We start from the raw sequence: 16,776 nt of genomic DNA, 5'->3' as shown, positions 1-16,776 counted from the left end.
ACTAAAATTTTCAGCAAAATTTTCAGCCATACATTTGTTAATTGAGTTACCATCCCCCTTTTTGATGCAAGGTGCATTCATTTAGCATACTAGTTGAAAAAATTGTTTCAATTTGCCATCAACACTAAACTAAACACTGTCTTTAATACTGCAACCAGATTTCCTTTAGACAGCTTTCTCTGCCTCTGAACACGCTCTGTAAAGAGTGAGAAGTGTTGAGGTTATTTTCAGATAATAGAGTATACACAATCTTTTGTATGTGCTCTGGCATTTCCTACAGAAAAATAAACTTGCTCTGTAAAATGTGGGAAGAGTTGAGGTTATTTTTTTAGATAATAGACTATACACAATCTTTTGTATGTGCTCCGGCATTTCCTACAGAAAAATAGAGTCTTTTTGCATTAGTTTGGGTAGCACAAACATAAATTTGAACAGGCAATAAAATAGCGTCCAGCAAATTTGACACAAATGCATCATGAAGGATGGGGCGACCATCTGACTTTTTGAATTTTTTTCTGAAATTTTCCATGTTTCCACAGAGCCACAAAATCGTCTACCAGTCTGAACCAATAACGGGAGTCTGTGTAGATAGTCACACGTTCGTCAGTCATCAGTTTACCCGCTCCAGTGAGGGCCACAAGCTCATCTACTTGTGCCGAATAATTGGAGGACAGCAGAAACTTACACTTCAAATTCTATGGTCACAGCAATTCAGGCCTGTTGCTTTGTCTCTGAAGGCAGAGCCATCTACAAAGAACAATGTTCTCACAGTTGTGATGTGTATATCAGGTCAGGTTGTGGTGTACAGACTTGGTCTAGGATAGTCAAACAACAATGGTTCCCCCCATCCTCCTCCTTTGTTCACCCACCAAACTTTTATGAATGTGAGGTGGGGCTCTTTAAATAATTTTGATAGTGACGTAGACAATTTGTTACTGTTTTTTTTCCATAAAGTCTATAACATTTACAGTTGAGCTTAAACGTTTACATGCCCCTTGCAGAATATGCAAAGATGTTAATCTTTTTACATTTCACACACATATTTTTCACAACATCACAACAGCTGAGTTACAACAACTTCCTCTTTCATGGCGAAACATCAGATTTTGTCAGGCAGCAACGGACATGCCCTTCAACGAAAACTCAAGATCTTCGCAATTTAACATCGCTAAGGCCTTTAGATTAGACAAGGCTTAAGATAGTCCTAGACTAAAATGCATGTTTCAGCTGTTTTAACTGAAAGTAACTTATAATGATATATCTTAAAATATGTCAGCGCCATTGTTTTGTCTCAGGATGCACACTGGTAATGTGTTTTTCTAGGGTACATTTATAAAAGCTACTTAAATACCCTAATTGAACTAAAGCCTAATCCTGGTTTAGGCTAAACCCTGTCTGTAAAACTGGGCCATGGTGTTTATCTGGTTTAATGTCTATGAGGAGTTAATCACAGTGTAAAACATGTCATGTCCTGTTGCTCGTAGGTGGTGCTATGACTGAATATTGGCATGTAGATGTCTTCAGGCCAGGACTCTAATGAATCATGTGAAGTTTGGGGCAGATCAGACATTGTATGCCAGAGTTACAACAACTTCCTGTTTCATAGCGAAACACCAAATTTTGTCAGGCTGCCACAGACACACCCTTCAGTGAAAACACAAGATCTCCCAATTTAACGTCTCAAAGGCCTTTACATTAGACTGACCAAATATGATGTTTATAGATAAAATCTCTAGGAGGAGTTTGTTAAAGTACAACATCTGGAAATGGCAAAAACTGCAAACATTTTGCAGAGAAAATTCAAAATATCTCACTTCCTGTTGGGTTTACAGATTTTTCACCCACGGGCTTTTTTGTAGGTATTGGACTGTTACAGCTGTTTACCGAATTTCATAACTGTATGTGAAACGTAGTGCGAAGGGCACTTAATTGAAATATTGTAGGCCATATCTATCGAGCCATTTTGCCATGCCTAATTCTGAAAACCAAACCCATAAATTTTCACCACTTCTGACGCGTGTGCAAAGTTTAATGAGTTTTCGAGCATGTTTAGGCCCTCAAAAATGTGATTCATTTCGGAGAAGAAGAAGAATTGACTGAGCAATTACAATAGGGTCCTCACACCATCGGTGCTCGGGCTTGTTATCTCTTTTGTTTGTTTGATTCAGATTAATGAGACAGAGCAGCAGCAGGTTTATTAGGCTGCTGTCACTTTAAGACCAAATGCACAGATCCATTATACTGATACACATCCAGTTCAGACCCAAGTCTTTACTTTCACTTCACTTTTTACTCCACACAAGGGGCATTTTGACATTTTCCTGTGTGCATTCAACCATTCAAGCACAGTAAGACGTGAAAGAGAACTGGTTCTGAATGCTCATCTCACGAGCCATGATTTTAGAACAATCTTAAGTGTGTGGCGATGTGACAGAAGAAAAAAGTTGAGAATGTAGAGACTTTGGTTGAATTCTTTGAGGAATTAACTCCCTGAGGTCTTTTTTTCAGTTTTTTTTTCACATTGCAGCAAAACAGACTTAATATACTCCATCATTTTTTGTCATAGAGACATAAGTAATATATCAATTGAAACTATAGAATATCTTCTTTTATTTGTATACACTCAGAGTAAAAACAAAATGTTGTGCTTTTTGCAAAATAAAGAAAACTAAAATGATGTATGATCTGTCCTCTCCCTCTGAACAAAGTTTAATCTGATAGTTCTCAGAAAATGAACTGTAACTTAGTGAATACTAATCACAAAAAAATAGACTTATATCTAAAGACACGTTGAAATGTCAGGTTTTAAATCATGTAAGTCATATCGAAAACAAAAATTCTGTGTTTATGTAATCTGTATGAAAAGAGACACATGTCAGAAATCCGTGATACAGCTCATCTTTCCAAACCACCTGACAACCACAAAAGGAATAGCATAAATAATTTGCCTTTTATTCATTTGCTTGCTGAGAACATCTTCCCCATTTCTCATCGACACAGGCTGTACCTGTTCTTTTTTTTAGCTATCTGAAACATGTCTATACTCGTTTCTTTTCACAGAATAGAAACACGACACCAGCTGCTCTTTCTCTCTCTCTCATCTCTCCGACAAGCGAGTCGTCACACAAACCCTCCTCCCCTCACTCACTCATTTCATTTGCTCCGGATGAATATTGTTGGTGTTACAGGGCTTGAATTTCAGCGTTGCATGTATTGCGCATAACTTTACTCATTACTGCAGATTTTGTGCTCCCACCCTAAGTGCCCACACATAAAGCCACCTCTCAGTACTAAATTGAGTCAAATACACACACAATAACGTCAAAATGCTGATCAGGGTGAGTCTTCACATTGTCAAGAGAAATGGAGTGTTCTCTTCTAAACAATTTGATAAAGATTTTAAAAGATATAATAAAAAGCAGAAAATTGTTGAACTTGGAGAACCTCTGGGGTCTATGAAGTGTTCATAATTAGACATGCAAAAACACATGCTGTTGGCTCGAGTGAAGTGTACCACATCCTGTAGAGATGACAAATGTTGCATTATGTGTAGGTGAACATGGGTTCTGGGGGATAAAAGCATTTTTTGAGTAACTGACAAAAATGAAGACAGTTAGGAAGTAAATGTCTAGTAAGGTAGAAATCTGATAAAAATGTATGATAAAAAAATGTGTGTATTGCTTAAGCCATTGATGCATATTGAAGACGATGCTGAATGACTTCTTTAGTTTAGCAAACAAATCGCTCGAGTGTGTAAATACCACTCACTTTCATGTTTTTTTTGCACAACCTGCAAAAATCGCTCAATGCCATTGCTGCTTCTGCAAACCGCTGACCGCTTTCAAATGCAGTAGAAAATACATACAGACTCCCCAGACCAATGTTCAGTTTTAAATTGAGCTTGGTCTGGTGATAGCCAGACAAGCGAAATGGGCGAAGTGAGGTGAAACAGACTCCTGCAGCTGACCTGTACTGCGACTCTCGTTCAGCCCACGCTGAATTGAGCAGACACGTTCAGTTCTGTAACTGAATGGTCACATGACATGCAGATTAAAGAAATAAAATTATATTTTTTGTTAGCAATTTAATGATTTAATTACAATTTAATTAATTGCTTGTCATCAACTCACGATTCACAAACCCCCTGCAATTCAGGGGTTCGCGAACCCCAGTTTGGGAAACCCTGGAATAGAGGAAGTGGCTCGTGAAGATAGTGTTACGTGGTGACGCAGCACAACATAAACACAATCAGTTATGTTTAAAGTGATTGAATATTTGAGAAAGAAAACGCATGTGTAACAGTATAATGGATCTGTGTGTCGGGTCTTAAAGTGACAGCAGCCTAATATACCTGCTGCCAATGAGATGTTATGAGATGTTAAAAATATCTATATAGCAGTTTTTCCCTATGGTATCGATGTCATGGCCAGTGAAAATGCTGGGTGGCTAACTTTGGAAAACCACTAGCCGCAAGGGGTAATAGCCTACTGCACAATTTGGTATCGATCTGATACCAATTAAATACAAGGCCAGAACCGATACAGAATATTTTTAAAAGCATGCACTTGAACTTACATCTACTTTCCTTTAGGGGACATTAATATGCTAAATCTGAATGACCAGTAAAAGATTTTGTGATTTGTTCTCTTCTGTAATTAGTCGTGTGTATGGTTAGCTAGCTACTGTAGTAAAACCATTGTTAATTTTTGTAAAGGGCTGCCAGGCAGTGACAGGCTGTTGCACCCCAAAAGTGCAACATTTTTTCCCCACATTTTTTTCTGACGGATTTAACAACAACAATTGCAGGACATAATGCAATCCGTTTGAACTTTTAATGATCAAAAATCAATTTAGTTGCACAAACTAGCCTAAGGATGACGTGTTTTTGTAGGCCAACCCGGAAGTTGGCGGCGCACGGGTTCCCTCGATTGAAAGCCTATGCATTTTTCCCATTGACTTTTGGAAAATCGCAGAAAATAAGCTCTGTGTTTAACAAAGGGTTATGACACTTACACGTTTTGTCTATCAAGATAATCTTTACAAGTTAACACAACATTTATAGATTTTGAAGCCTAAATAAAGTCGTCAGATATAAAAGGCTAACAGTAGTTTATAAATGGACTACAGCACACCATGGTCGCGGATCAATGTCACCACCACCAAGTTTCCTCAAACTTTATTTAGAAAACAACTTTATTCAAATGTTGGAACCGGAAGTCCTAAAATGCTAACTCGCTTCCAGGTTTTGCCTACAAAAATGTGTCATCCCTGAGGCACTCTATTTGTAACCATCTCTCAGCTCTGTATCATGCTTCAAGAAAAAAATGGTCTCTTTTTGCACTTTAAATATTGAGAGAGTACTTTGATTATGGTTGCACTTTGATGCATTTAGGAGATCCAAGTATATCCAAAATATAATCAGAAAATATATGTCTAAAATAGACATTAATTTTGAATGATAAAAAGGTAAATTTTTAAATGACAAATATCATAACAGAATAATACAAACAGGAGTCAATCAACTTTCAATATTTCTGAAATATTGGAGTCCGAAATAGGTATTATCAAAGTAAACTTTTCAATCTTCACTCAAAAATATATTATTTCTATAAAAATAGGAAAAAAACGTATCTTCTCTTCACCCGCAGCACACTCGCAGCATTGTTTGCACTTAATAAGACTAAGAGAAAACTGTGTTATTCATTTTTATTTAAACTGTTTTTATTTCTATGATCAATTTGTGGAAAGGAGTTCAGTTAGGAGGTCAAAAGGTGTTGAAGCTCATAAATCATGTACAGTTTTAAGAGACTGAAATCATACAGAGAGAAGCCAGTTAGTTGAGTTTGTGGCAAAACCTTTTACAGTACTTGAGCATTGTTGTCTTGTACTCAGTGTTTCCCATACATTGACTAGACTGTGGTCGCCCGCCACATTCTAATTTGTCCCGCCACAGTCTCAAAATGAAACGGAAATTAGGCTTGTCGCGATATTTAAATAGCCTAACCGTTTGATGCGCTCTTTCATACAGCAGAAATGGAGCAAAATAAATAGACTAGCACCAATTAAGTTTTCGTGCACTATATTCAAAGTAATCTGAAGCCATTCCATAGCTTCATGTGAGGGACAGAATAATAACGTTACGTAACGTTAAGTTCACGGTCCGGAAACTCGTCTTCCCTCCGCTGCAGCTGTCAATCATTCTCTGTTCAAACTACGCGTCGCGTTCGGTAACGACATTTAGCACGGTAAAACTCTCCAATATGATATATTCCCATTATAATACTTGATATGTAGATAAAGGGCTGTGGATTTCCATAAAATGACTTTATCTTGCTGAAGTTTATTGCTGTTACTGAACAATGTCATCATACTACAGTGTGTTGGATCGCATAACATGAATTAGCGTCACACGCACTATAACCAAAGTCCCTGTAATTTCACTCGGCGGCCATCTTTGTAACGCCTCTCGGGCAAGCAAGTGCAACTCCTACTCTTTGAATGGAGAAACTTGTTTGTCAAGCTTTCGATTAAATTTCAAATTTGTAATCACCAATCAAATGTAACAACAACTGTCTCGTAAATGTTTTTTTTTTCCAAACGCTCGAATCATGACAAAAAAAAAAGTATTTTTCAGGCTGTATCAAGCTAATGCGCATGCGCAGACCTAAATGCGCGTCTCTTGTGCCTCATTTCGGAGGCGCGAGTCTGACTGTTTCTATAGACCAATTTGGTGTTTGCAAACAGCGATGACGTTTTTTGTGGGCGGAGCCTAGCTGGTTGCAGAAAATGAAAGTTGAGCAGTAGAAGTCTATGGAAGCCACGAAATAAAAGAATAAAAAAAGTTAATTTCGAGTTTATATCTCACAATTCTGACTTTTATTTCTCGCAAATCTGAGTTTACGTATCACATTTCTTACAAAATAAAACAGAATTGTGAGATATACTCGTTATTCTGTCTTTTCTGAATTGCAATTTATCCCGCAATTCTGACTTTCCCCCCCTCAGAATTGTGAAATAAACTCACAATTGCGAGTTATAAAGTCCGAACTGGGAGTAATAAACACGCAAATGCAAGAGGAAAAAAAAGTCAGAATTGTGAAATAAAAATTATTATGTTTAAAAGTTATCTATGTAAAATATTATAGGTTTAAATTATTTTAATTATAATTGTTTCATGCTGTATGTATGTATGTCCTCTGAACTGCATATGTGAATATTATGTAGAGACTTACTGTTTACATCAAATTCCTGCTTTAATAGTAGACTAATCCTTGCAGGTGTCATCGATCCAGTCTGTAAAACGTCTCTGTTTATCTTCAAATTACGTTTTCAACGATGGTTTTCTTTAAAAATGAAGACTATATTTTTTGCATTCCGATTCCAACATCCAGAGGCACAACAAAACATTTTTCTCTTATTCTGTGGATTTTTTCACATTTTTCTTCAATAGCTTCAACTATTTTTCTGCAACCAGTATGCGCGCGCAGCTGCAAGTGACGTAATTGTGACGTCTGCTCCAAAGTGGTCTATAGAAACTGGTGTTTTTAATGGTCGTTGCAGTGACGCGATAACTTTACCAGTCGGCGATTGGCTCTTATTTAGAAGGCGGGACTTATTCCGCCATATAGACCTTATTTTCCAGAGAAACATGCGCGCCGCCATCTTTAGAATATTGTCTTTGAACTTCCGTTTTTGCGGTAGCCCTGTATATTTCTATGGCATCGCTGTTGAAGAATAATTAGCTGGTGAAGTGGATTTACGTGTTGTAGAGTTAATGAAAGTTATCATGAGCATTGTTATGTTTAAAGCAGATGTCTTAACAAATGTCAGTAGACCGGGAAGATTTTAAAATGAGCAGTTCATTCATAAATACATAAGATAGCTGTGGAAATACAAACCGGAAGTCAAAAGACAACGAGCGCAGCGCTGAAAAGGGGCGGGGCTACATAAGGTCTATAGAGGGTATGCAAGTGACGTCACCATCGACCGTAACGACTGCGGTCCCGCCCACTGAGTGGCACAAAGACAGTCAGGCAGCATTGGTTTTCAGCGTGAATGTCGCGAAAAACACACAAAACACATCCAAAACGGGAAAGAGCTTTGCGATTGACTGTACAAATAGCCTTGACACAAAACCTGAGGTATATTTAAAGACCGCCGAAAGCTACAGAAAAAAAGAAACAAATGGATCACTGCAATTCACAGAAACGGCTGGACTCCAGGCAGAGAAACATGGATTTGCAGTTATCATTTTGTCAAATTGTTGGATTTTGAGGTAAAATCATACCCTATATATTGTATTGTGTTGACAACTCATCAATTAAATATTTACCATCTTATATTCTGCATAATTATGTGTTTTTAAATAAACACTGACAAAAACTATACAAGTTTTAGGGCTGGACGATATATATATATATATATAACATTGATATAAGTGATTACTCGGATTTAACCTACCTATATTTTAGTTATATAAAATATTCACAGGCAGATTTGCTTTATGTGTTTCCCCCACGTCGAAATCAGGCACATATAAATGTCAGGAAACACGATTCCTGGCTGCATGTCAATATCCATCGATTAGGTTTATTTGACAAGTTGTAAGACAAACTTTAGAGTCCAACCTTTAGTGTAATCGTTTGTTTTACTCTGGTTTTCGCAGTTTCCCCTATTAAATCCAGTCATGCAGCAGGTTCTTTTGCCACTCAGTCCAGCTGTGGGAGCGTGTTCTGGCGGGAAAGTGGCGTCTATGCATACCCTCTATTGCGCGTTTCACTTTTTCCCATTCAAAACAATACGAGTGACACGTCTTGTGTTATTCTATAGTCTTTGCTATAACTGGAATTTAAACGTGAGAAGAAACATATGATTAATAAACTGTTAGAAGCAGATATACACAGGGATTCTCTTTGTTCCGTTAAAGGGTTAGTTCACCCAAAAATGAAAATTCTGTCATTTATTACTCACCCTCATGCCGTTTCACACCCGTAAAACCTTTGTTTATCTTCGGAACACAAATTAAGATATTTTAGTTGAAATCCGATGGCTCCGTGAGGCCTCCATAGGGAGCAATGACACTTCCTCTCCCAAGATCCATAAAGGTACTAAAAACATATTTAAATTGGTTCATGTGAGTACAGTGGTTCAATATTAATATTATAAAGCGACGAGAATATTTTTGGTGCGCCAAAAAAACAAAACAGCGACTTATTTAGTGATGGCCGATTTCAAAACAATGCTTCAGGAAGCATCGGATCATAAATTAATCAGTGTGTCGAATCTGCTGTTCGGAGTGCCAAAGTCACGTGATTTCAGCCGTTGGCAGTTTGACACACGTTCTGAATCATGATTCGATACACTGATAAGTCGTTATTTTGGGGGGTTTTTTGGCGCACCAAAAATATTCTTGTCGCTTTATAATATTAATATTGAACCACTGTACTCACATGAACCGATTTAAATATGTTTTTAGTACCTTTATGGATTTTGGGAGAGGAAGTGTCATTGCTCCCTATGGAGGCCTCACGGAGCCATCGGATTTCAACTAAAATATCTTAATTTGTGTTCCGAAGATTAACGAAGGTCTTACGGTTGTGAAACGGCTTGAGGGTAAGTAATAAATGACAGAATTTTCATTTTTGGGTGAACTAACCCTTTAACTTTTCAATGCACGCTCTGACTCAATATTGCTTCAAGCACATCATTCTGCACCCGGGATGCGCATTAGCGGTTTGTGCTGCTGTTTTGAAGCGTTTCATATTATCATCGTTTTACATACTGAAAGTACGGTGGCCGAGAGAGCTCAACGTGCTGCAAATGAAGAACACACATGCAAATAGAAAAAACACCAGCAAATAAAGAAAACATCTTCATCAGTTTGACAACACATGCGCTGCAAATTCCACAACACTTACAAATAGACAAACGTACCTGGGAACACATGTACCTGTCTGGGACCGCTGGCTGGGATTGTTCAATGTTTACTCGTGGTGTGCACCTGAAAGGTGAGGTTTTTTTTGTCTATACTTTTGTTTGTTAACATTCTGATCGTATGTGCATAATGAGCAGGCCTAGCGCGTTTGTCTATTTGTAAGTGTTGTGGAGTTTGCAGCGCATGTGTTGTCAAACTTATGAAGATGTTTTCTTTATTTGCTGGTGTTTTTTCTATTTGCATGTGTTTTCTTCATTTTGCAGCGCGTTGAGCTCTCTCGGCCACCGTATGAAAGATTATTAATAGCCTATTTTGTTCTGCCGTATCTATCATATCTTGTTGCCCCATTAAAAAGCTGCACAATACATTTAAAATAAACATCTTTAAATCTTTGATTATTATAAATACATAATTCTTTACATTAATTTATAAATATAAATCATACATAAAATTTTCTCATATCATAAGAATACAAATAGTAATTTTAATTTTTTTATTAACATATATTTTATTTAAAAAAAAAAAAGAATTAGGCTATAGGATACTTTTTGCTGCTGAATTATTGTACCTAGATTTTATTTATTTATTGCTCAGCATATGATTATATATTTTTATTCATTTGTTATTTTTCTCTATAATGAAGTAGTGTGTTTAGTACATTCTGGATTGTGTTTAACAAATCAGAGTGACCATTAGTTTCACAAATACAGATGTATAGATACAGGCCCCCACTAATTATTCTAGAAATAAATTAATTCAACAAAGGTAACTTCTTTTGCTACATATTTTTAATGGTTTAAATGTATATTGACCACTTAAGAACGATCATTATATGTTATGTACGTGACTAATGTGCCCTACCATCACCAATAAATAAATTACTATTAGAGCACAAAATTGTTTACAAGAGAACAAATTTCTTCATCCATCTATAGTCACTTAAATGTTGCTCTCAGAATGCACCAGATTTATGCATTTAAATTTAAAATGTACAAAATTTTAAATGTTTTCCTGCGGGGGGGCATGCCCCCAGACCCCCCTAGAGGGACCAGTGTCCACCCATTGTCTCAAAAAATCCTGTGGGAAACACTGTTATATGATAATTCATACTCAGAAAGTAGAACTGAATTCATCACAAGATGATTAGTTAAAACATTTCAAATGCACCTTCATAAAAATATTGTGTCTCGTTCAGGACAAACAAGTGACTCACAAACTATATCACAAAAGATGTAATGACAGTTAAGATTTAAGGATATGTACATTTTTGAATGTGGCAATTTTTTTATAAATTCAGCCTAAGAATACCTGATAATAACCCCTTCCCACATGGTTTGATTGATTTGTATTTTTCACACACAAATTTGCAATTATTTCTTCATCTCCTTTTAATTTGATGGGAAGTGCATTAACTGAAAATTACAATAGTATTTGACCCAGCCTCTGCACTTGTATCTATACTCTGTATGTTTGTCTGTAGGGATTGATCCCAGGAGCTGTTATTAACAAAGCACAAGTTCAGAAACCAAGCACAAGTAAAGCACAAACCCAGCTTTATGTGCATAAGGACCAAGCGGTTTTTATTGATTTGCAACCCTCGAAGTCCAGGCTGACACATGATAAGCCAATGTTCTGTAAAAAGTGTCCTCTGTTCAAAGACAATACCTACCATCACCACTTTGCTGTCACAAGGCATTTTGACACGTACACAGTCACCATACAACACCCCCATAAATCCCATGCTTGTCTTTGAACCCACCTCCTGTGTGTGTGTGTGTGTGTGTGTGTGTGTGTGTGTGTGTGTGTGTGTGTGTGTGTGTGTGTGTGTCAAGGTCAAGGTCAAGGTCAAGTTTATTTATATAGTCCTTTAAAACAGCATAAATGCTGACCAAAGTGCTGCACAATATACCAAAAGAAAACATCCTCGTGTGTGTGTGTGTGTGTGTGTGTGTTCTCTTCGCATGATATGTCAGAGAGAACACTGCTGTGTTTGAAACTGCAAACTATCATGGCAAACAATAGATAATCACCCCCCCCCCCACCCCCACCCCCACCCCCACAACACCCCACCCCCCCTTGACACCCGGCCTGGTCATATGAAATATTCTCTTGACAAATAAAACCATATATTAGCATATACCAATTATTAAGTTTTATGCTAACAACATATAGCCTATATTTACCTTAATATCGTCACAACCTGTGTTGTTAGAACGAACACAAAGATGAAGACAATCAGGCAGTCTTTAATAAATCCACAGGTAAATCCACAAAATGAGAGTAGCATGCAACACATCCAAACATAGACAAAACCTGACAGTGAAGAACAGAAATTAAGGAAGTACTGTTGCATGACAATTATTAATTAGCACGCCTGAACTGAGTAATGCAAAGGGGCTCTATGTAGGGATGACACCCAGTGTTCAAAATAGGTACTGCAGTCCAAATTCAAAATATTGTTTGGCCCGCCCCCTCGTTCAAAGACAGGTTGCCAGCTTTTATAGCATATGGTTGCCAGCAACAATAGGGAGCGCAATTGACAATGAAAGCTGAGGAGACTTAAACACTGTAAGCTGATGAGTTGATTTATCTGTTTTAGAGATGTTTAGATGGATTCAGAGGCTTTTTAGTAGAGATGCACCGATTGCAATTTTCTTGGCCGATTCTGATTTCCGATTTTTTGTTAGTGTGATCGGCCGATACATATTTTTGGCCGATTCCGATTTTCTTTCTAAGAACTATAAATGACAACATATACAAACAAAATCTACTTTTCTTCAATGCAGGGTTTTATTTTCATTAAAAAAAAAAAAAAGTAAAAGTCAGTAATAAAATATAAACAGCTCAAATAAATGCAATAGAATAAAGAGAGCTATGAAACTAAGTTTTTCGGGTTAACTGGGTTTTTATTCAGGTAAGAAATACTACAGAAATTAAAGTAATCAAATGTAAAATAACACATTGTGTTATTTTGCATTGGTTGCCTTAATTTCTGTAGTCTTTATTGCAAATAATTCTTACCATTAAAGTTATAAAACGTATTCAGTCAAGAGCAGAAAGTGATTTTCTTTGTCTTTTGTTCTTTGATTAACATGACAGACAGCAGCAGGAATATTGGACTGCTGTCCCTTTAAGAGTTTGTGAACGGTGTTCAACGGACCCAATACTGTTACACACAACATGAGTTCACTTTCTTAGCTATTTAACGATTAAAAACTGACAGTGTTTATCTGTGTACTCGCCAAGATTGCCTGTGCCGCTGGTTTTGACATACTTTTGTATGTATTTGACAGTTTAAGCGCAGGAAGGCGCTTATTTTGGTACTTGTGACTCTGTTTGATTTCTGTCTCTGTTTGAGACTGAGCGTGGCTTGTTCGCTTCACTAATATAGATCAGTAGTGCGCGTGCTTTTGGTGTGAGCGCGAAACCTGCGGAAATGACTAAAATTATGCGCAATACAAGCACTAGGCTACTTAACCGGAGCGAATGAGACGAAAGAGAGAGAGAGGAGGCGCCCGCGCGGGTGTGTGTCACTGAACGCGCAGCTGACGTTATTGCCTGATTCTCTGACCCAGTTTTCACCAGTGCCCAAGGAAGTCGACCGGAAGTTGAAGTCGGCTGCGTGCCTCCATCTTGTAGCAGAACTTCACTTGCGTTAGCATCCCATTGACTCCCATTCATTTTGGCGTCACTTTGACAGCGAATAACTTTACATCTGAGGCGTTTAAAGACTCCATTTGTCCATTATTTATTTCTAAAGATACACGACAATGTATAAAGGGCTCCATTACCTTCTATGTTACATTATGGCCCCGTAGAAACAGTTTTTGTAAAAACAGGCTAACGATTGCGTCATAACCACTCGACTCTCTGTCGCACAGTAGAGAAATTACCGTACAGGAGACAGTAGGAGAAGCTCGCAGGCAATAGTATGCATTAACTTAATATGGCGTACTGGCGTTACATTTTAAAATACTATACAAAATAATTAATCAGAATACTTACTCCTGCTCACTCACGCCAAAGAACTCCCCGCTCAAGCTCGCCATCTCTGCAAGATTAACGATGGCAGTTTGCACGCACAGCTACTAGAAGATTTACATCTGTCAGACAGGTTGCTGACGTCATCAAGCTTAGTTTGAGTCTGCGCGTCAGAAACGGAAGTGCTAAAAATCGCTAAAAATGGGCTTCACTTGTCTCAATTGAGTTCCAATGGGGTCGCTGTGTCCATTTCTTTTACTGTCTATGGTTTTCACAGAGACCAAAACAAAAACCGACATTCCGACACGGAACGCACATTTTCAAAGTAGAATATCTGGCTGGCTGTAGCATTGTTTTTTCTGAGAAACAAGTAGGTGAACTTAGCATGTTTCCTAAATATCTGCCAACATATTAGGGTATTTCTATGCTTTATTAAAGTAAAAATCTTACATAGAGCCCCTTTAAATCAACAGCCGTGACAACTATCCTAAGGGAAAACAGTGCAGACTGAAAACAAAAGTTCAGATGGTGTGTGAGTGTGACAAATATACATGGCATAAACCCAAGATATAATTCGGTTTTTTTTTTTTTTTTACCTATATAATTGAAGTATTCTACACAGTAAAAAGTGGTATGTGTTTCTGTAAGGAGATATTGTTACCTGAAACCATAGACTATAAAAAAATATGGACGTAGTGTCCGTGACGTCACCCGTAGATTTCTGAACAGCAGTTTTGAGGCGAAAATGAGGCCGCTGCCATCTTTTTTTTTTTTTTTTTTTTTTTTTGCAGATTTCAAAACTTTTATTTATTTATTTATTTTTTATTAAACAGCGTACAGGGGATACATGAAATAGATTTGAAACAAAATACAAAAAAGAATGCATAAACAAGGAAGCGAGAGAGAAAAAAAATTAACACGTCTAAGCAAAAAAAAAAAAAAAAAAAAAAAAAACAACACTTCCATTTTCAGGAAATATACAGGAGGTATTATAATGACATTATAATTATTTTTAGCAGTTGTGCAGTTTTTGCAGCTTTCTTGTTGAATGATGAACAAAGAGAGTCATAAAATTGTTTTAAAACTATACAAAAAAGCGTAATGTTGCCACTGCCATCTTAGCCGCACGTCACCGCACGTCACTCCCGGATAACTGAAAATGGGCAAAGAGGTGGGACGTGGTTGAACTGAGGTGCCATGGTTACTGAAACCACGCCCGACTAGCTCGACGTGACCATGTTAGCAGGCAAAGGAGATACTATCTAAAATATTAATATTCTAATGATATAACTTATCTTTATTAGTTAATAAAGATAAGTTATATCATTAGAAAGTTATAAAGGTTTACTGTCAATCTATGGCGTCTTTTTTACGATATGCTCCAGCACCAGTAATTGAAATATGTGTCAGGTTTGCACATGACAACACGAAAAATCAAACGGGACTTCATACCTTTATAATGAAATAGTGATCGCGAAATAAATCCAATCCGTTGCACTTGGGTAAAATGTCCATGAGTGTCCACTGAAAAAAAAAAAAAAAACAGTTTTGTCTACAAAAGTGTTAAATCCATGAAATATTAATATATTGTCCATTGTTTGCATCACATTTCTTCTGAATGATCTGCTCTCCATCATCATTCTTCAAGAAATTATGCAACCCGGGCAGCGTTTATGTTGTAAAATCAATGTTTATGATCATATATCTCACACAAAAAAATGAGCCCGCGTCCAAAATGCAGCAGTTTTAGTTATAATATCCAAGCAGTGCTGTCGAGTTTGTGGTGTCTTGAGAGGGATATTCTCCAGCCATAGTCATAGTAAATCTCATGAACAAAACTTTTAGTCAATGCCACGACGATCCTTTCCTTCCGCATGCGTGCACATCTGTCTCGACCATTAACGCAGCAAACCATATTATTTTAAAATTGTATAAAATAATCCCGAAAAAAGCACAAACACGGCAGAGATGCCAAATTCAGCGGCTGGAATTAGCTGAGGTGACGGCTCACAGACAGCAGCGCGATCCACCTGTCACTCAAGTGACCACGCTCTTAATTATGCAGAACTTTAAGACTTAATATAATTTAAACGGATGAGTTATAAAAAAAAATCACCCCCCTCAGAGTTGTCATGAAGGGCAACATTAGCAGTATAGACCAAAACCACAATTTGTACCAACCTGTAAACATGTTTTTTTTCTGCTGTAAACTTGGCCATTTTAACATGGGATTCAATGAGATTCTGCTCTCTTTTGGAGCCTGTCCCTAGCGGCCAGTCGATGAATTGCAGTTTAAGTCACTTCCGTATTGGCCTCAAGAGAAACTGGGGGAGGTTGCCACTTGCCTGAAACCTTAAAATGAGCAAACCTAATGTAGTCTGATTCAAACATTTTTTACTCAAATCAAACCAGTTAATGTACATTAGCCACATTTTTATGTTAACAAATTTTCAGTGTAGCCTACATTTTTTTTGAGGAGTAAAATAAATTCTAATGAACTGATTTTAAGTGAAAAAACATGTTTTCACAGAATCAACTTGACTTTACACCAACAAACAGCATTTTTATGGGTTTGATCAAGAGCGTTGAGGACAGTCGAGACATTTTCACTCGGATTCCACATAAAAATAGCACATTTAATTGTAAGGTAAAAACCTGGACAGCTGTGCTGAATTAATGTTCTATGTTTATCATGTGACAACACTGTAGCATACTACTCTGAAACATTAGGCTTGTTCGACATGCATTGGCGCCAAAGAGGATAGTCGAGTCGCTTTCACCCCAAAATGGCGGGCGAACGCTGAGTAAAGCTGTAATTTCATGTCAGTCCTGTAGAGGTCAGTAGTGGCGCTCGCGCACCT

The 16,776-nt window shown here is 37.4% G+C and overlaps 1 protein-coding gene across 1 annotated transcript in view; it reads right to left on the bottom strand.

Annotated features, from left to right (window-relative positions):
• Positions 1-12,267, bottom strand: part of cmah (cytidine monophospho-N-acetylneuraminic acid hydroxylase) — a 47,688-nt gene extending 35,421 nt beyond the window's left edge. The window contains exon 1 of the mRNA XM_048154773.1: positions 12,118-12,267. The gene's annotated coding sequence lies outside the window, so the exon portion shown is untranslated. The remainder of the gene's footprint in view (positions 1-12,117) is intronic.
• Between the last annotated feature and the right edge of the window lie 4,509 nt (positions 12,268-16,776).

Source organism: Megalobrama amblycephala, linkage group LG14, assembly GCF_018812025.1.
Source record: "Megalobrama amblycephala isolate DHTTF-2021 linkage group LG14, ASM1881202v1, whole genome shotgun sequence".
In the NCBI taxonomy this organism is placed as follows: Eukaryota; Metazoa; Chordata; class Actinopteri; order Cypriniformes; family Xenocyprididae; genus Megalobrama; species Megalobrama amblycephala.
Note: the sequence above shows the minus strand (reverse complement) of the source record. Positions and strands in the feature narration are given on the sequence as shown.